The following is a 23,034-nucleotide window of genomic DNA, read 5'->3' on the forward strand; positions in this document are numbered from 1 at the left end:
AATGTAACAGAAACTTTTTTTTGCGTATTTTTAGGGTTTCGTACCTCAAAAAGTAACCTTTTATAGGATTACTCTGTTGCCAGTCTGTCCGTCTTTAAAGACTATTTATCTCAAGATCACATCAAATCTGGATCACTCTAAAATTAATATAAAATATTGAGATCTATGGTTCCTTTCAAGCACGTAAAAAACGAGCTTCTAAGTCGACGCAATTAATAAATATATTATATGCCTGCCATGGTCGTATTTAGAGATATTTTACAGAAGGGTTTTGTGAATTAAATATTTACAAATCCAACATAATACTTGTAATTCATTACCTATATAATATTATTAATATAATTTAATTCACTCACATTATTGAACCAAATACGATACGAATTAGTTTAATCAGGCAAAAAAATAAATAAGCATGCCTTGATTTCGAGTTCTTTCTGGCTAAATGCGTACAGGAAAGAAAAGAAATAAGAATTTACAAAAAAACAAGATTTTCCCGCCTGATATCCCAAAATAGAAAAAAATATAACAAAAAACGAGATGAGCTTTGTGATGTAAACGCAAAATTTCAATTTTCAGGTTTCAGCTTATAATATAGCTTTATGAGTCCAAAGCCGTCACGCCAATTCATTAAGTAGTAATTCCCACTTTATTAAAATTTCGCAGCGGGACGTCCGTCGGTTCATTATGTAATGGAATAATCAATGCGTTGTTTTACTTTCGCCACGTTACTACAAATTATTTAATATAATATATTAATACAAATAATACAATGTCCGCTTTAGACTCTGTCTACGCAGAGTAATGAGAAAACAGAACTTACCTTGGCGTAAGTTCTGTTTTCTTTTCTTTTCTTTGTTTGAAATTTCAGTTAACTAAAAGAGAAAAATCATAGCTAAGGCTGACCTAGCTATTTTTTACTTTTAGTTTAGTATAGGGTGTGACAGGACTGTAAAGGTATTAAAACAGAACAAAAGACAACTGCGAGGTTATTAAATTAAGTCAATAGTTTCCTTACTATCAATAATATAATTTAAAATGATATTTCTAGAGATCTTGGCGTAATTGAAAAATGTGTAACTATATACAAAAATATCATATTTAAATGTAAATAGATAAAACATAAACGAATCGCTAATTAAATGAATGTAGTTAATTAAATATTAAATAATTCTCACGTTATAAAATCCCGTTTCGTAGGTTCATTAAGTAAATGGAATAATGAATGCATTGTTTGACTTCCCAGCCAACAAAACTTCCGCGGCGGGATTTCTATTGTCTCGACAATTTTCACACTTTGATTCGTTTTTGTTTTTATTTTGGCGGTTTCGGGAATTAATTATTTTTACATATGTATGTAAAATAGGTAGGTTAATTAATAGAAAAAATTAAGACAACGATGTAAGTCGTGGAACTTAACGACGCATTTTTTGTAAAATAATTAGAGTACATAATATAAACATTTTTCTGAGTGAGGATTGAACCACAACTACCGCGTTTCTTTATATAGGATTACATTTTTTTAGCTTTTACATACTTTTTAGCATAGCAGGATAGGCAGAGAACCTAGTGTTAAGACATTCTATATTCCAATCACACTTCCGTTCCTCACTTACCGCTGAATTCTTGAGATATTGCGTCTGGAGTGGCGGAACTCAACCCTGCGCATTGCCTCATTACCAGAGCTAAAAAAAATAAATCTTAAATATTTAAAGTCTGGGAATCGAACCCACAACCTATCGTAATAAAGTCACACGCCTGTACACCTCTGCCACGATGGCCTCTAGAGTTAGTTTGGCAAGTTCTATAATAAGCGCATACTTTGACAATACAATAAAAATGTCTGAAGGCGTTATTTTCAAGTTGTTAAGCGTGTTACTCGTATGTACATGTAAAGAGGTCAGGGCCAGGCAAGTGTTTGCTGAGCCGCTGCACCTGGGGATCTGCGGGCTAATGAGTGAAACACCTGTTACGTTATATTTTACTAGCGATCCAAACGTGGCTTCGCCCGCTTAAGCTTATTTTATCTTTTATGTTATCTTTGCAAAACTGTACCCTATACAAGCAATATTATTGTAAAGTTTCATCTAACTTCGTTCAGTAGTTTAAGCGTAACAGAGAACAAACATCCATCCTCACAATCTTTACACACATTATTTTACACATTTATAATATTAATAGGATTAGAAATAGTAGGAATATTAATAGGAATTTAATATATTTTTCTTTGTTGACGAGTTGTATTTAATTCTATTTTTATTCTTTTCATTATTAATCATTACGTGATTTAGTTGTTAAAATAAATTAAATAACCAAAAACACACGCATTCAGAATTCGGCGGAAGGTGGAGAATGGAAAACAAAAATATCTATTAATTAAAAAGTCACTGTTCCATAAAGAAACGTCACTCTATTGAGTTCAATTAAAATGTGTAAAATGAAAAATGCTTATCAATAAATATTAATCAATAAAACTTCTAATTAATATACAGGATGATTGGTGAAGAGATTAATGTGATAAATAAATTTAAATTTATTTTATATATTATATTTATTTATTTAAACAAAGCGCGGCGATGAGTTCCGTCACTCAACACCAATGCCTCCAGAAATCAGTGGAAAGTGGGGAACGGCGTGCCTAATACTAGGTTCCCTCTGCCTACCCTGTTGTAAGCGGGATACTGCGTGAAGCTGAAGCTGAATTTAAATTTCGCCAAAAATTGGCAATAGGCACGAATCGAATACTAAAATAAGAATATTGTATAAAAATCTACTTCTATTTATTAAAAAGCACTGAAAACCAATATCGTTGTCCCATTGTAATATCAATTTTTCCATTTTCTATATTAAGCGGTATTTGAGTTTCAAACAGCAAAGTTCTTGGTGAAAAAGCGAACGATATTATTAAGTCTAGACAATAAAATTTTAATGTTCTATTAAAATATTTTATATTCTGTCCCCGCTGTCTGGCTTTATATCTTTCTGCAATCGAATGGTAAAAACTTTAATCTTTATCTTTATTCTTAGAAATTTTTGACTCGTGAAAATTTCTGAATTAGATGGTAATAATTTGTTTAATGGTAATTGAGTAGATATGGAGAAGCCAGTGATAAATCTTTACCATTAATTTGACGGCTTTGTGTATTGGAACTAAATAGACTAGAAAAACATCTATTATATCATCTCAGCATGTTGGTATTCGCAGGTAGGCTCCCCCAGGGTGTGAAAGATCGTGATCTTCTGCGTTCCGTATCTAATCAAAATCAACTTTTTTTTAAGTTCGTCGACCGAGAAACAACTAAGTATTTATAAAATGTATTCTGATGACTGAAAATATACGCTCATACCCCATATTATCTTACAATAAGAAGAAAAAGTGATCTTTTTTAACCTAAAACGAAGAAAAAGTAGTAGTAAAAAAGTAGTACTATATAAAAGTAGTTAGAACTAAAAGAGTAACATACTAGATAATAGGTAGATTTAAAAATTTTAGACATATTTTAAAGAAACATTCAGGTGATTATATAACGAGCAAGAAAAGAACAGAGTAACCTAAATTTTTTCAACCAAAAATTTATTTTATACCGAACCTGGCCAAACTTTTCATCTCGGCCAGTGCAGTTGTCTTAGCCCGGAAATAGTATTCGTACAATGCCTACAGAGACCTACAGTTTCACAGAATGGCTGTTGACATTCATTGTTGCGAAGACAATGCGGATGATTCTGTTTTGTTTCATTTCATCGTTAGTAGTCACTGTAGTCCCTTTCATAGTTATTTTTGTTTTTAAACGGCTTTTTTGCTGACACATAATTGTATATGCTGGTGTGTTGACACACTGGCTCGAGGGTCTCTAAGCATTCAAGGATTTTCACGCTGTTCTAACAATTGTTTACATGTTTTGATTACCGTGGTGGAATTTCCTTGAAGCAACTGTGATATTTGTCTGAGACGGGTTTGAATTCCATGTTCGAATATAGATTGTATATTTAAAATGTATACGTTGAAAAGGTGCGCAGCAGTTTCGTGAAAAGCTGTCAGATGTTATTAGAAATTCTACAACCATTTCTTTTTTTCCGAACGTGAAGTTAATATTATTAGCCCTACTCCGGGTGGGAAGGGAAGAGGATAGTTCTTCCCTTTTCCCTAAGAAATCGTAATAATTACATAGCTGCTTGACAGAGTTGACGACCTCTTCATCGGATCTAGTTTGAAAGCCTTAAAGAGATCAATAATTCTGATAATTACAACATACATAGGATATCCATTCTGAAATATTTCAATTTGTGCTCAAAATAATTTTTACCCCAGAATTACTATTAATCCAATTCTAAATTACTTTTTTTTATCAAAAATCATTTATTGAGACACTTAAATAAGTGTATTTAAATAAAAACGAAATAAAAGTTTTCTTCTTCTCTTTTTTATTCCTTTATTTTTATCAAAGATTGCTTGAAACTGTTATTATTTATCTGTTTTCCGTACTTGTATTTTTTCTTATTTGTGTGCAATAAAGTATAATCTAAACATTAAAAACTTGTAGTACTATTCACAAAGATCAAAGTATTTTATAAAATGTAAGCATACATAATATAACAAAGAAATTTGTAGGACACTCTCAGATTGAATCAAACGCCATCTTAGAAGGAGCTTGCAAAATTAAAATTACCATGTCAAGAACACACCACAATTAAATTTGCTCTCATCAAACGAAGCCCAAAAGGCGAATAAATTAAACATCTATACTGTATCTGTACTCTTCGGATTTTCCTTGATTCGCCAAATTAATAGGATTGAAGGGATTTTGCAATCATGTCGCGATTTACATATCGCCTCCCGCGGTTACAAGACGTTTGCTGTTTGTTTCCCCTGTATTATAATGAGTTGACAATTATTGATTGAGAACTGTTTTTTTTTTTGGTATAATTTGATGATAATAGCCATGTGGTTTTTTTTTGTAGATGGCAATACTCATATGCAGGATAAATATATAAGACAGGTTGTCTGCTTTTTTAGGGGATGAATTATTTCAATTTCCTCGCTCTGGTTTCTAGACAAAGGGCGGCATTAAATTCCGTCACTCTGTTAAAATTGGGGCGGAAGATGGCAAACGGAGTGTCTTTACTCTAGGTTCCTCTGGTCTTTCCTGCTATATGCGGAAGATACTCTGAAGTTTTTACATTTTTTTTTAATTTTAATCCTATATATATAAACCTTCTAACGAATCAAGCCCGCAACCGATTATACATTGACCCAGATGTTTTTAAAAAAATTTTACCATTTATTTTCCGATCTTTTCCAACCCGAGTAAGAACTTTTAGTTTAAAGTTCTAGCATTTAAGCCTCAATTCGAACGTAATACTTACGAGGCAGATGCAGACCATTCAGTGTCTAATGGGGTGTGTCGTCACCATGTTGACAATGTAAGGGTTAGTTTGCTGGAAATAGCTAATGTTACGTTTTCATAGTGTTACGGCGTTTGAAGGTAGTCTGGATAAGTATTACCAAAGTATATTTTTCACAATGGGTGGTGGGTTTTCACAGTGGGAACCTATTGGTACCCTTTTCCCACCGTCCGTCCAATTTTCCATGCATTGCGTGTTAAGTGGTGGAACGTTTACATTTAGACATTGCACCTTCACGGCCTCTTAGAATATATATTTTTTGTTTTTTGTGCACAAGTCCAAATCGCACTAGGTAAGCTTTTCTTAGTTAAATTTTAAAATTTAATTTCAGTCATATCTTAGTGGACAGTAAAAAAAGTTATATAAATTATTAAATTCTGCCAGGACAGGAACTTATAACGACCATACAATTTACAAAGCCACAAACTTACTTAAACAAAAGTATATTAAAGAGTCCTTTATTATAGAACAAGAAACATGGTGAAAATGCTCATAATACATAATAATTATATTTAATTTAACTTCCATTATTTACAAAAATAAGTTTAATAGTTCTAAAGTTCACAACAATGTACGCGGGGGATTGCCGGTCGCTGTGCTGGAAAAATATTTCAAAGACCTGCAGGCAGGTAAAAAGAGGAAAATACGAAGCACAATAATCATAAAGATAGTGAAGATGCACTGTACTTTGAGAACTTTCAACGGGTTTTCCTAACACTTTTATTTTTTAATGCATTTGTTTGTTAGGGAAGTTCTTTCGTAATTTATGGCTAAGTGTTTATATTTTAATTAAGCATAGTGTTGCCTTATATAATATTTTTATAATATTAATACTTCTTTTCTGTTACCCCAGATTTTTTTTATTTTAATTTGTATTGAGTCCAGGAGCATTGTACAATATTAGAAAGCATTTAAAAATAATTTTTCATTTATTTAAAGAAAAACATTCGTGTTATAATTTTTTATTCGCCAGACAATACGAGCTACACTCGGAACCGGATATTGCTTCTACCGTTTTCATTTATAAAAGGTTACATTTGCCAAGCGATATATGAAGTTGTTCTAGTATTTGACATGTGAGGTAATTTAATGTCTGTATTTTTTTGTGAAATTGATGGAACATTTAGTGATAATTTCTTCCGTTTTTAGCTAATCGGCCAAGTGCGAGTCGGCCTCGTGTACGGGGGGTTCCGTACCATTATCATTAAACAATAATTTCTGTAGGAGAGTCCCTTTAAATATTTATTTTTTTCTGTTTCTAGTATTCGTTGTTAAGGCGGCAACAGAATTAATTATTCGTGATTGTTTTAATTTTCTTACTAAATAGAAATTACTAGAACTAAAACTACTGAAAGACGAAATAGAACGCTTCATGAGATACAGCCTGGTGGCAGTTATACAGACAGGTGGATGGACAGACAACAAGTCTTCTGTCTTCTTTTTCTTTATACCTATGAGTACGAAAAACTGAAAATTATCGACAGTAATTTAGGTACTGTTAGAATTATTTAATATGGATTTAAGAAAATTAATTAATTGGCCCTAAGTACACGAGATTATATCGCATAAGACCTGGCTTCTAAAAATAAAAATAAATAAGGTTGTAGATCCTTAAGATTTTTTCTAAAATTAGCTTGTAAATATTATTATTATATGTAAAATGGAAATAACTAATACCTGTGTACGATACAAGAAACATTATTAGTCCCCGATGTAACTGTGACTGTAGCTATAGTTTAAAACAATTAGTGTAAAATAACATAAGGCTATTTATGTAGAAGATAGATTATATATATAGTCCATTTATTCAGGGAAAGCCATAGGCCATAGGCCTTCTCTGATAAATGGACTATCCAATACAAAAAGATTTTTTCAATTCGAACCAGTAGTTTATGAGATAAGAGCGAAAAACCATACCAATTTATAATATTACTATAGACAACATATATTACGATTACAGAACCACCTGTATACCACAAATTAACTGTGAACCGATGAATAACTGTATTAAAGGGACATCCCCGTATTTGCCAGGTGGCTGCCAACATAGGATTAAAAATGAAATGTTAAAGCCAGGATAATCAAATTTGAGAGCACGTTAACACACAAGGTTATATTATACATATACCTTACGTCCTTTTAGCCTATGAATAGCTGAAATTGCTAGAACATTTTAGTCTCTACCACTAAAAACATAAGGTTTTGCTGATATTTTACTTGAATTTGCTTAAATTTGAACTCTACCCCGATAGTCAAAAGCTAGTTTTTACTACTGGCAATACAGAACGTCTGGTTCCGTATCTCTATTATTAAACAGATGGCTTAGAGGTTTCACAGCATGGGGTTTATTGTATGGGCAAAAAGAGGAAGCGCGTATTATGGATACCACGTGGGTAGTAAATTTGTAGAGATAGCAAATGGTGGGATATGTATGCCTTTGTGAGGGTAATAGTTTGATGATAATATTGTTTAGAGGTTAAAATATGTCTTTATCCTTGATGATTGCGGATTCCATGTCTGGGAAATACTTAAAAGTATGTTTCTGATATATATAAAAACGTTGGCCTAATAAAGTGCGGTCCAGCAGGATATTTAGGTTATTATTATGGTATAATCAAAGTTTTTAATCAATAAAGATTAACGCAATTAAAACGTGAGTTTTGAAACTAGGGAATCATAGGCGTTGTCATAGCAACGTTTATATTTTTATATAAAAGTAGTACATTTGTTTTATTCATTTTATGTATTTTTCATTTATTATGTTAAAAAAATATTAGCATTCTGTACTCCTTTATATAAACCACACCTGTGCCAAATTTGTATAAAGAGGCATAACACTATTAAAGTTAGTTAAAAAAATTCTTCACGTATTAATGTTAGTAAAAAAATCTTATCGTCGCACTTAGGGACCATTGTTTTCAGATTAACATTCAGAAACTAAAAAATGTTTAAATGCTTGATTCTATTGCCTATTAAGTAGCGGAACTTAACGCCGTAGTTTATCTACCATACCGTAAACAAAATAATTAATTTTCAGGAGCAAGAATTGAATCCACGACCTATTTCTGTTGCGCCATGATAGCCTACGTGTTTAGTAATAATAATATGAATAATTTCTATTTATAGCCAATTTGTTAGTAATTTAAAATGTTGATTTTCACTAATTACTAATTCTACTTATACATTATTAGTTCCGCTATTACCCAGTATTAATTTTGTAAACTATAGAGAGTTAACTCATGAATCTTTCGCCTGAACGTATAATGCCGAAATATAATTTACTTTAATAAATTGCTTTAATAAATTGCTTTTTAATATACCCACTAAAATGACCTACAAATATAAGTTATGATATTTTTCTATGAAATATCCATAAACATTCACCTTTTGCTTTTTTTTTTCACGTAGCCCTAGAAGTTTATAACAATATCCATATAGTTTGATAAGTATTTGGCTTACTGTTGAGAGTTTGGACAGTTCCCAAGAGGCGTGGGTTTGAGCCCCTTTACCATATTTTTTTCAAAAGTTTTTTTAAATATCTTTGTATTATTTTAGTAGTGTTAACATTTAATAGTGTCAAAAGTACACATCTTTTGTTCGGTGTTAAATGGAAAACGGAGAGTTTTATTACTAGCTTTTTGCCAGCTTTGGATTGAGCTTGAAATTCTGTGAGGTATAAACATTTTAAAACAAAAAAAATCTACCAAATATTTCAGTACAGAAATGAAAATACATATTTAATATCGCTCTGGTGTCGAGCGGCAGGACGGCATTGATTGACACGCCTCTCTACATGCAATGCCTCCAGAATTCGGAAGAGAGTGGAGAGCGAAGTCTTAACGCTTAAAGGGAGCCTTACTTTGCCTACCCTGCTACATGCGGGATACAGCGTGAAGCTGAAAGCAAAGACAAAAAAAAGCTAAACCAAAACTAATATCCAATATTGACAATTTTAATTCAACGATTGCAACTCTCCATACGCTTCCACACACTCTAAATATTAAACAAACTCTACCCGTATAACCATATTATTTTAGACCTCCTATTCCAATAACAGATATCAAAAAGGCCATTTTTTTCATGCTTTTTAATTCCATTTGTCCACTAGCCTCCACCTCGCGCCGCCGAAGCCATATTTTTCGTTCGAACCAATTTATGTCGTCGTTCCAGCCGTTTATTTGTTTGGAAAACGTTGCGAGTGATTAAGTTGTAAAAAACCGACAGATACTGATCTTTGGGCTCGGCGATGCTTAAATTTTCGTATTCCGGACCATTTCGATACAAAAATTTATGTGAACGTACATATTATATCTTTAGTCTCCTATAAATTTTGTGCCTTTGGCGTTGTGTGTGTTCGGGGAGGCTATTTTTTTTCAATTTATGCAGCTGGTTTATGAAAATTAATTTTCATATTTATTCTTTTTATATATTAAGGCAGTAAGAAAAGGAATTTAATTAACATATCGTCGTTTTCTCTGGACTGAAAATATTTTTAAGTTTAAATTTTTTTTTGGATAACTATAGAACCTATGGCTAGGATTAGGTTATATAACTTTGCTTCATAGCATGACAAGTACGAAAGATATATTTTATTAGCTTTACGCTTTTTTCCCTCATATATCAGAATAGGCAGAGAAATACTTCCGATCCCCACTTTCCGCAGAGTTCTAAAGGCATTGCGTGGTCGAACAAATGCCCAGAGGGAAGAAATGAAAATATTAAATATTTAATTTCCCCGAGTTGAAATCAAATCCACAGCCGTTGCCTTTCAAGCTTGTTCGTGACCCTGTGCTACGAAAGCCTCTACGAAAGATAAAATAAAATATAAATAAAATATAGCATATTCCTATAACACGTTATACGAGTATCTAGCATATCGTGCGGATGTGCCATATGCTGACGGCGCTCGCCCGTGAAATTGACACTGCCAGTCATTTCACTGCAATATCATCATACAGATGAGTATAATTTATAATGGCCGACCGGAATCGATGGTAGGTACATGTTCAAAGAATACCAAGAAAGTTGTTCTAGTGTAGGTTCGATTTTCTTCCTTCCTTTTAACAATTCTTCTTTATTTCTTGCTCTATTTAAATACACCATCTATTTCTTTTAATAAATAAAATTAAAATGTAAATTGTTTTTAGGCGCTGTTCTTAGGCTCTTTTATTAAACACTCTGGTCGCCACTATAGACATAATCTTATTTTCCTCTTTCTTTGTCTCTTTTACCTCAGAGAGGAAATAAAATAATTCAATCCCTAAAATGAGAATCGAACCCACAAGTATTTGGTTTACAGACAGAATCTCGCTAACTGCGATACAACGCGATGGTTTTATACAAATATGAATATGTGGTTAATGAATTCCACAATTTCTTTACGTTAAAACTGGAATATTATTTTAATAAATTCGTCTATTATTTTTATTAAAATAATGTAAAAAATTTGCTTTCGTTGCGTTCATACATAAAAATATGTCAATTAAAAAATAAGAAAAAAATATGGTTTGCAATTCTATTTTCTTTTATTTATTATGCAAGAAATTTGAACAGAATTATTCTGGTTTATTTCAAAGCTTAGAATATTGACATAAAAAACATTTATCTAGCTTCACGCTGTCTCTCACATACAAAAGGATAGGCAGAAACAACCCAGTGTAAAAATTCTCTGTTCTTCGTTTTTCGTTGTATTTCAAGACACTACGTGTTGAGAGGTTGAACTCAACACCTTAGAATAGTAATAATAATAATGTAATAACGGCAAAAAATATTTTTACCAGGTAAAAGATATTTTTACCTGGTAAAAATATTTTTTTTTATTCCCATGCAAATAATGAAGTGACACCGATACGAGGCGACACGCATAATTGGTAAAAGTATCAATTTATTTTCCAATTTTTATTAATTCAATTATATTATGTTTAATATTGAATGATATCGATATTTAGTTATTTAAACGTTTTTATTTTAATTGCAGGTATTATTACTATTTTCATATTATTATTATTTTTTGTTTCACGCTAAATTCCACAAATAGCAGGGTAGGTGGACGAAACTTAGAGTTAAGTCTCTTTCTATCTCTCACTTTCAACTTGATGTTAAGACACGCTAACTTGCGGAACCCAACGCCGTGCTTTGCCTTAGAAAATATGTTGTAATAATGATCTTTGAGGCCATCGTAGCTCGGTAGTACAAGGACTTAATTGTAAACGCAATGGTTGTGAATTCAATTCCTACTCGGGTGAAGGAAGTATTTAATATTTTCATTTGTTTGCTCTGGTAAAGATTTTAAGCACAGCATTGGGCACTCAGCACTCAGAATTAGGGGGAAAGTGGTGAACGGAAGCGTCTTAATAGTAGGTTCCTATGGGAACCTAGGGAATATGTTCCCTCTGCCTACCTAGAAACGTGCGGGATACGGCGTGAAGCTAAAAAACAAATTATAAAAACACAGTTCAAAATTAAAAACATTCTCTAAAAACATTTTATAATCACTCTAAATTACGATATTAGTATACAAAATAGTCTGCTTACTTATGGAAATTTGTTTGAAAATTAATCTGTATGGAGCACAGTGAAAAGGGAAGTATAAAATTTACATTTATCAAAGACCACTTCCATATTCATCTACAAAATGGAAAATTTTATATGGAAAATAGCTATATTAACGCACGCACGCCGCCATAGGATTAAAAATGAAACGTTAAAACTGGGATAATCAAATTTGCTATTCTGTTAACACATGAGATCGTTTACGCACTTACTGTAACAGCGAGGGGGCCTCGTACGCTCTGTTTTAAGAATTGCATTTTATTTTAATTTCTGAATATCATCATCAGTGAATGAGGTCGTCGTAGCGCAGCAGTGTTTGATTTTAAGTGTGATGGTTGTGGGTTCAATATCTGCTCGAGGGATGTTTCATTTTTTTGCTCCAGTAAGAAAGCAAAGAGCTTCCCAGGTTCCCAGGTTCCCTCTGTCTATCTTGCGAATAGCGGGATATACTATGCAACATGTCGCGCTTACACGCACGCTTCTGCCTTTGCGTCACGACTGGACTATTCAATATTCATTTAATTGTTTCGACGAAACCCACCATACCAGCGTACTGTCTGAGCAACCTGTGACACTTAGAATGTGTCATGTGCCATTAAAGTCTTAATTATTTCCAAAACTAAGAGTTGTGACATGACACATGACACGAAAGCTTGTTTATATACGAACAAACATAAGCTCCACGGCATAAGCTTCAATAACCACGCGGTCAATCAGCCGAGTGCTCACAGCCAATTGGCGATGATCGCTTTATTTCGAGCACTCGTTATATACACTACCTCTGCCGGAGTGACACAAAGGCTGGCTATTACCAGGATGAATGCAGTATTTTTCATACGAAAAAAGATAAATATTAGCGTAGTTCAATGGAAATATTCATGGATTTCTATTTAAAACAATTTTTTTTAGACGAAATATTAAGCAATTTAGTTTTTTTTTCCTATTTCGTTTTATATACGGTTTACACTAATGGAAACTATATGGGCGGGATTGATTTGTAAGCCTTTGATTTTTCAAATTGATTCCTTTGGTTTTATTTGGTATTTTATTATTTCTGATTCGTACTTTTTTAATCGAGCCCGTCGTGGCGCAGCCAATGGCACTAGGGTACGACTGTACCGCGATGGTTGTGGGTTCGATCCCTATTCGAGACAATGAATTATTATTAATTAATATTTTCATTTCTTCGCTCAGGCACCAATACGTTAAGTTACCCCACTCAACACGCAATACCTGGAAAAATTCGGCAACGGAATGTCTTAACACTAGGTTCCCTCTGCCTACTCTATTGTATGGCGTGACACAGTTTTTTAATTTAGTACTTTTTTAAAGTTTTACCTTCATCAGCCTAGAAAATATATTATATTCAGTTCAAAATTCAATATAAAGCAGTCTGTTAGAAAATTTTCTAATAGCTGTCCTTTTAATTTACTATGTCCACCTTTCCCCACTACCCACACGGGCTATTCCCCATATTTTTCCTCTTACAGCCGATTTATGTCATCGTCGTTGCTCGTTAATTTGTTCGGAACGATTACGGAACATTAAATAGAGAAACCTTTACTGATACTAGTCGATTTGAAAATTTAATGAAAATAGATGTGTTACTTTTAAAATACTCTTTATGGTTTTCCTTTTATTTTGAAAGCTGGGGGAGGTTTTTCAAGTCTATTTAATCATGGAAGGATGGAAGCTCTTTTTGCATTGCATTTGAGAGCAGCAAATAGGGTAAAATATTTCAAGCCCATACCCAAAAAAAAAATAGTCAAGATTCGTCAACAGGTTTAGACGTAGGATGAATATTTTCATTTTACTTACATGATAAAATGTACTAATAACGTAAACATCTACTAAGTACTACAAAAATATTATACCTAACGTGGAAATCACACCGACAACCAACGCGTTTATAGTCACACACTTATACTCCTTAATAGATTATTGGAAATTTTGAATATAACGTGTCAAAATACAGTGCTGAGCTACCCAAACAATATGCAATGACAATATTTGGTTAGAAACTGTAGAACGTAGTGTAGTCTTATGAAAGTTTGTCTCACAAAGTACGCAAGATATTTCGTACTTCGTAGATATACAAACAATATCCTCGTCGTAACCCGCATGCAGGAGTAAACCGGGGCAAATGGGAACCTAGTTTCAAGACACTCTGATCTCCACTTTTCGTAACACAACCCCGCGATTTGCCATGTCAGAGTAGCGAAATGAAAATAATTCATTCCCCTGTGTGAAAATTGAAGTCATACCTTTCCCGTTTACATATTCTTCTTCTTCTTCTTTGTCATTTCACTCTTGACAGAGCGGTCATGGTCGTCCTATTTAAAGGTTGGTGGTGCGCTACACCGTCCGACGCCATTCTACGCGGTTGACTGTCTGTCTGTCTGTATTCACATATACCGCCTATAAAAGGACTTATTTAAGATACATAATGTCGATATATACTGGAAATACCAGCATTAAGAAACTTACGGTCATTTGTACCAGCTTTGTTCATTCACTAGTCAAAGCTCTAACAACTGTTCGGAATAATGCGATTATTTTGAATGACCCGTAAGCACTTGGGACCGTAAGCGCTGCGGGAAACCTATCAAATTGACTGGTTTATTTTGCCTCTCTAAAGATTCTAGGGAAGCAATGTATCTAGGTATAATCTTTTTGTGAATTCATACTGTTCTATATTTTTGTGATTTATGTTTTGTAAATACATAACAGACATGAAGACAACGTTGACTGTAAAAGCGTGGTGCTTAGTTCCGCCTTTCAAGACGCAATGTATTGAAAATTATTGTAAAATATCCATCCATCCATCCATCCATCAGCCTTTCCAAGCCCACTGCTGGACATAGGCCTCCCCTAATTCTCACCACTCCGCCCGATCTGTTCGTCCTGCGCCCTTCTTGTAAAATATATACATATATATTCGCGAAATTAAAAGCTAACTAAGCTTACAATTATATTAAACTTATACATATAACGAATATTATGATTTTCCGAATTATATAATAGTGATGATTGTGGGTTCGATCCCCACACGGATGATAATGATTTTTAAAATATTTTCATTATCCCAATCCGGTAAAACAAACTACGGCGTTAAGTTACGCGATTCAATACCTAATGTCGCGAGAGTTGTATTGAAAGTGGGTAAAAAAAAAAATAAACGTACCTTGTTATATGCGGGAAAAATAGTGAAGCTGAAAAAAAATTGTAGAAAGTAAAAGCTACATTTAGTGCATAAATATAAAACGTTTATTTAAATTGCCACGGAATTTAAAAATTCTTATCGGACCGCAACTTTCAGGCAATTTGTATACACTTCACTAGATCGCTGTTATTCTCAATGTAGCGTCTTAGAAAATAAGTTTCAATTTTTAAAATATATATTCTCGAGAATATTTCAACAAAATTTTTACATTTTTCAACAATACAAATTTGTAATTTCCGATATATTCGAACTTGTATTTGTGGCATTGTTTAATAACAAAAAGTTAAAAAAAATAAAAATGATAATAATTAATTTTTAAAATTTTAATATTTTACATTTGATAGCGTTATTCATTGGAAGCATTGATTGTTTCTACATAAACAGAAGGAGAAAACTTGTCACTCTAACACTCGGTTTCTATACATAATAATTAATATGTAAGTAAGAAACGTATATATATTAATTTAAATAAAACCGTTTAAAAATATATATGTATTTTTTTGGCGAAAAATATGGACCTATAAAAACATGTACAAAAATGAAATGTTATAACGAAACGAAAACAATACCGCCATGCGTTGCTTTTATGACGCAGTGCAGATGTGTTGACTGTATACAAGATGGCTGTGGGTTCGATTTCCCATTTATTTTAATAGAGCGACAAGTGATGATAACATTTTCTTTCATCAGCCTATCGCCGTCCACTACTGAACGTAGGCCTCCCTCATCAAGCGCCAACCAACCCGGTCTTGGGCTTCTCGCTCCATGATAACATTACACAGCGACAAAAAAGAGAAATACAAACTTAAAATAGAGATATGAAAAATTCGCTATTTTCAATATAAATAGTTCCCTAAATGAGATTCGAACTCACAACATAATAATAATAATAATATAATATTTGCGCATCTCCTACGTCTTTATAAAAAACATTTATATCTTAAGTGCAATTTAATCCCTTACCAATTAAAAAAATCAATTATTATTTTATTATATAACTAGCGACCCTCTTGCGGCTTCGCCCGCTTTTACTACTGGATTATTCATATAATGTATGTTTGCAAAGCACTTAAGATAATGTGAAAATTAATTAAACCCTAATGCAACCCGCATTTTCGTAGTTTCAATAAGGATTTTCCAATTGTTTTACAGAGCAAAGATTTTTTAGTAGGTACCGTAATTTTAAATCTGTGCTACTAATCTTTTCAAGTACTTATTAAAATATATTTAAATGACTATTTTTAGATAGTTAAATGACTATTTTAAACGGCAGAAATTATAAACAAAAACCTACCTACTAATAACTACTACAAAAAATATGAAACTAAATATATCGCGCTGAAATAATATATTCAACTCCAATTATCCAATACGTGCAAACGCATCTAAATCTTCGTTGCTATGCCTCTATAGCGGGCGGGTTTTTTTTTCGAGCTTGTGGTTAATGCTGAAGAGGGTATTCTGTCCCTGATGAAAAGCAAGCACTACGTGGCTGCCTGTGAGGAAAATTAAATAGAATACATTGGCCAGGAAGCGAACCCGGGCCGCCCGCGTGGCAGGCGAACATTCTACCACTGAACCACCGATGCGTGTAAGGCAGGCGGGCGCGGCGGACTCGCTTGTATAAGCAGAACGTCGAGGTGAGCCGTTTCGCAGCAAGGATTTTTTGATATTGTAACAACTTCTAAAGTACTTATTAAAATGAAAAAACAGTAAAAGACAGTTTTGATCTACATTAAATGGCCAACGTAACTAATATACTTATTTATATGCTGAGAGTAAGGGATAAGTAAAACTTGAGTCGGCACAGCTGATGAGTCAACGGCGTGATGTGTCAATAATTAAATGCGTTTTTCTCTAAAACTATTCGCAATTTCGAAATAGTGTAAACAGCAAATTTTATCTTCGTTTAACGTAGAAAATTAATAAAGTATTTTAAAGGATAAGCATTAATACCATTATGGAAAAATATCCCTCACAATAAAAAATATATTGAAATTACGTTAATTATTAGTTTTATATGATATAGGAAGTGAAATTGAAATTTAGGCCTGACAGTTTTGAACACAATGAAAATCTTAAACTCATTCTTCATGTGGCAGAGTAAGCGGAAGGAATCTAGTATTAAAACTCTCCGTTCCCACATACCGTTAAATTTTTCGAAATATTACATTTTGAATTCCAGAAGTTAACTCTACGCATTGTTTCGTTAAGCAGAACAGAGCGAGGAAATGATAATAATTGATTCCCCCAATTGGGAATCGACTCCAAAACCTCCCTTACAGCCAAACGCCGTATTGAGGCTGTAATGTCTCAATTACCAAAACTCTTTATTAACCAAACAGGCTACGCTACCCGTATAAACGTGCCCGCCGCCAGCAAACTGTGTGAACCATTTAACATCATCAGTTAACAAACACGTACTCGTACTGTTCGATACAACGCCCGCGGCGAGTTATAGACGCTTTGTGTCGAATGTGGGGGGGTGTTACAACAGTTGGGCCGACAACCATTATTAAGCACTTTTAGATGCTAATTTTTAACTGGCTTCTTTTTTTGGAAAGGAGGTTCTATACTTATTCTCTGGTGATGATGATGATTTGTTTGCTGATTCTCATTGCCATCAAGTCAGGATCTGATAATAGGATTCCGTGGAAGTGGAGGGAAACCTATGAATTTTATACACACGTACTGTTTTATAATTTTTTTATAATAATCATATATTTTCTCCTCGAACTTTAGCCACTTTCCGCCGAATCCTGGAGGTATTGCTGAGTGGCAGGCATTGTTGAGAGGCGGAACTCAACGAATAAACACCACGACCACTCTCTATGTAAATATTAAATATTTCATTACCCGAGCGGGATTCGAACCCGCAATTGTTTAGTTACACGCTAGTGCCCTTTCTTCATGACGGCCTCCACAATACTAACAATACTAAATAAAGGTACGAAGAATTAATTATTATTTATACAATCAATTTTATTCATCATTGTTCTAACTTCTCGATTAAAACTTCTTTAGACGAAATTGTTTTTAATTTACTTTTGAAGTTACTAATAAAAGAGTAGCAAAGTATAAAAGGAGAAATTATTAAGCTTAACCCTTTGTTGGGATATTTTCGGTCAAGTAAATATTTTCAGTTCCACAAATGAACTGTAATCGTTATTGTTATTGTTTTCCAAGTGTTTTTTTTTATTATAGTAATTTATTTTCATATACGATTGTTTTGTTTAAATCTTATTATAAGAAATGTTAATAAAATATTTCATTTAATTTAGCTTGCAATATAATTTATTTTATTTTTAGGCCATCGTGGCATAGAGGCAGATTTGATCCCCACTCGAGAGAATGACTTATTATTTCTGTGGCACCAAGGCAAAAAGCCTGGCGTTGAGTTCAGTCACTCAACACGCAATGCCTCGAAAAATTTAACGAAAAGTGGGGATCGGAGACTCTGCCTACGCTGAAATACAGCAAAATTGATGCATAAATAAGGTCGTCTCTTTGATATTAATTTCAGCGAGATGAGTCCACTAAATCTTAAAATCTTGACAGATGGGCAACAAAGTGATCCTTCGAGGGTTCCGTTTTTACCCTTTGAGGCACGGAACCACGAAATAATAGAGTGTAAAATTATATAACTTCATTCTCCTTGTACAAGCATCTACTCTTAGTACCGCTACGAGTATTTTCCGTAGCGAATTATTGAACATGTTTTGGTTAGAACAAGAAGGCTATGAATATGAAAACATGTATCGGGAGCGCTTACCTCACTGTTCAGGTGGGTAATTCCATGATATCAATATATTGAGGACATTTTGAATGATTATTTTTTGTTCTTTTTAGGGTTCCGTACGTCAAAAGATATAAATAGTATCCTTATAGGATCACTTTGTTATCCGTCTGTTATTATTTATTGGTATGAAGCTGAAATAGATCTTAAATAATTAGATTTACGGTCCCTTTAAGTACAGAAAAAATAAAGTATTATATTTTACAATTAGTATGGTAGCTTCGGTGGGTGAGTAGTCATTTAACCGGTAGCTTTACGCTGTATATAGCAATGCTGATGATGATGATAGTGTTAAAACACTCCGTTCTGCACTTTCTATCCATTTAAAATATACTTTTATGAATTAGCTGTATGAACTTCATGCAGGCAACCTAGTGTTAAGATACATCGTTCTTAATTTTCCGCTGACATCTAGATGCATTGAGTGTTGAATGGCGAAACTCAACACCGCTCTTTGCCTCGACACCACAGCAGGGAAAAAAATATTTTATTTCTTCAAGTGGGAATCAACATGTCGCGTTTACAGTCACACTCTTGTACCCTTGCGCCACGCCCGGTCTCTATTAACTGTATTAAACTCAATCAAAATGGGCTAGTTAAAGGCTAAACGACATCTTTGTATATGCGGATAATAACCATCAATTAGTCTAAAAACCATGAACAATAGAGCAAGTAGTGAATTATAACCGGCTTACCATTTAGGTGCATCGTAAAGTTATTTAAATCTCCATTTGTTCGTGAGCCGTGGTCGCCCTACATCGAGTACAACGCTCTGTGCAGTAGTTGTAAATTATTAATGACAGCCATTCTATGAATCCGATTCCCTTTGGCCATATATTTTTCTTCTTGTGTTTAGAAAATTGTAGCATTTCGTTGCCATGGAAACGTATGTTTGTTTTTAATCTTAGCACGTTACTTACGAAGAGAATTGTCAAAACTTTACTTAGAATGATCCGAAGTGCTGGTCTACTCGATTTTTACTTGCATTATATAATTGTGCTCATTTATTTCTTTTTTACCGGTTAATTTCCTTCTAACAATCCTTTGTGTGTTTTCCATATAACGTGACGCGCCCGTCGGACCAGTTAGTTATTAATAAATACTTAACACCCGCCCATTTTGGAGAATAAAATAACTAGCATTATTATTTCCTTGATCTGAAAACAAAGCGCAGGATTTAGGCCCACCAACACGCACTGCCTCCAGAATTCGGGGGAAAGTGGGAATGGAAATGTCTTAATGGGTAAGAAGTGAACTCAAGGGTGCCTCTGCCTACTCTGCTATACGCGGGTTACAGCGTGATGATAAAAAAATAATACGTCCAAAAATATGAATAAGAATAAAAAATATTCAAATAAAACTCAAACCCACCACCGACAAATCAAATGACAAATCGTCAATCAGACTTTTCATATTTAAACACTAACGCATCATTTGTGTTTTTTGTTCATCATCATCATCACCATCATCAGTCTGTCCTCGTCCACTGCTGGACATAGGCCTCTCCAATTCAGTTGAGTTTTTTGTTAACAGAAAATAATATTTTAGCTTCAATATTTTAAATGTTATTCTTGTTTTACAGTCAAATTATAATTTAAATTGTTCCAATTCTATATGAGGATACTCTAGAATAGATAATAAAACAAATATAATTAATCACGCCCGCCAAACCTGACCGCGGTGTCAGCCACATGACAGATTTTATTTATAAATTGAAAATTCTAAATGGCCTGAATCGAACCACAAAGTATTTACTAACTAGTGTTGTATAAAAAACTATAATACAAATCCATTTGCTAATTGTTTGAAACTATTAAATAAAATCTTAAATATAACAATTTCAAGAAAAAATTGAAGAGGCTAGCAAGATGGCTACAAGACAAAATGCGGCGTTTAAGACCGCCGCTCAACACATAATGTCGCAATGTAGGGCGGACTAGGTTCCCACTACAACTGCTTACCCTTTTAAATGCCGGATAAATAACGTACCACTAAAAAATACATTTTGGGTGCTTTCATTATTTTTTAACAGGCTATATTCAAGTTGTTATGATAGTTATTTTAGTGATTGTTATTTTATTTCTGTAGATCACTAAAAAGTTAGAATAGCTTTCTTCACATTAAATGTGGCAACATTAAAAAAATATGAAAAATCTAACAACATTTTATTTTTAGATATTTTAAAAAAAGTATTTGAATTGCTTGAAATTATAAAAAAAAACAGATATTTTTAAATATTACTCAATCTCATTTACACGTAAGTAGGAACTAGTAACTTTTTCAAAATATTTCCAACGGGGTCCACATGAGCAAGACGAAGCGCCCAGTTAATAAATAACGATCGATCGATGGTTCAGTATAAAACAATATTGATTAATCTTTCGTTCCCCGATGCCCGCCAGCTGACAGATAATGAATGGCCCGACTCGACAGATTAAAAACGTTAGTTCAATGTTTTTACGCCTTTTCTAGTGCGTGTTTTTTTAAAATAACAAAAGCCTTTCCAACAGGAAAAGTTTAAAATTAAAAAAAAATATTACATATATTTTTTATTAAATTTAATTATGAGTAAAAATGAAACTACATATATTCTTTATTGAATTTAATTTAATTATGAATAAAAAATATTACATATATTTTTTATTAATTATGACTGACAGTTTTACCTATATTTTAATCTCGTGTAAAATGTAAAAGAATATAAAATTTTCATCTTAAATAAATATCAATATCTATAAATAAATTTGTTTTTTAAAAATATTAATTTAGTCTATTAAGTATATTAATTTATATGACAACACCAACTTTCTACCATCTGCGTGGAACCCACTCATAAAATCATGAAAGTCTCATACCCACCATACCAGATGGCAAGATACTATCAGCTCATTCTGCAGGAATCCAGGGCAGTACGCGAGGCAAGTAAAAAATCGTTGGCGGTAGTTTGATATAATAATTATGTCAATTGACAGAGAAGTGTCACCTCAGTCTACCCGTGACCACGAATATAAATATAAAATATATATAAATATACGCGATTAATCCGATTAAAATAGTTTTATTTAAAATGTGTAATAATCGTGAAATCAAAGAACTTATTATATAAACATTTCTTTATATATTATGGATTTAACTTCTGTTCTGTGGTGTTCTTTAATTATGACGTTTCGAGTGTGCCAATGGATCTAACTTGCAAGCATTATCGGATTGACATTTATAAGCGGTAAGTTTAGTCTGTTTGTTAAGCCGCCCTTGCCTTGACAATTGTCAGTTCGTAGGTAAATATTACAACATGTCAAGTTCATTGAAATTGTAGGGGTTTATTGATATATTTTAAGCTCATCAAAGAATAGTAAATTAGTTACAAAGTTATGTCTGTGAACTTAGCAGAGCATTGTCCAGCAGATCAAAAAAAAAATGGAGTTCTCTTCGCATGCACCTGAGTTCTATAGTTCCTGATAGGTTTTATAAATAGTTCTGTCGTTTTTACCCCTGAAAAAGTTATGTAAAAAAATGATCTGCTAACTTCCCTTGGCAGATCATTTTTTTGCAAATAAAAATCGGGGCGAGATCTGCACTCATAGGGATGAATAAAATAGTTCCTAATAATTTTTAACAATAGTTCTGTTAATTTCACGAAGAAAAAAATTTTTAAACAGAAAAAAAGAACGTTCGTTTCGAAAATAGTTCGAAAGGTAAAGTAATTTTTAAAATTAATAAAATGATACTCAGACGCGAGAACTCTTTATTTTACAATAGAATATAAGTAGTTCTACGATATTAAGCCTGAAAGAAAACCAGAACTCTGAAAAAACTGCCAGCAGAGCATAGTTGATTGTATGAAATATTGAAAAATGTCCATTTCAACTCTTCATATGATACAGTACTAAATAATTTTCTATTTTAATGTGCTCAGACACGGGAACTCTTTGATTTCTACTAGAATATGAGCAGTTCTATTATACAAAGCGAACTACAAAACCAGAACTCCTGTAAAAATGCCAGCAGAGCATAGTAGAAAATTCGATTTGTTGAAAAATATCAAATTAACTTGTTGCGACGA

This window comes from Heliconius melpomene, chromosome 15, assembly GCF_056956725.1.
Source record: "Heliconius melpomene rosina isolate 202511_hmr_F chromosome 15, ASM5695672v1, whole genome shotgun sequence".
Classification (NCBI taxonomy): domain Eukaryota; kingdom Metazoa; phylum Arthropoda; class Insecta; order Lepidoptera; family Nymphalidae; genus Heliconius; species Heliconius melpomene.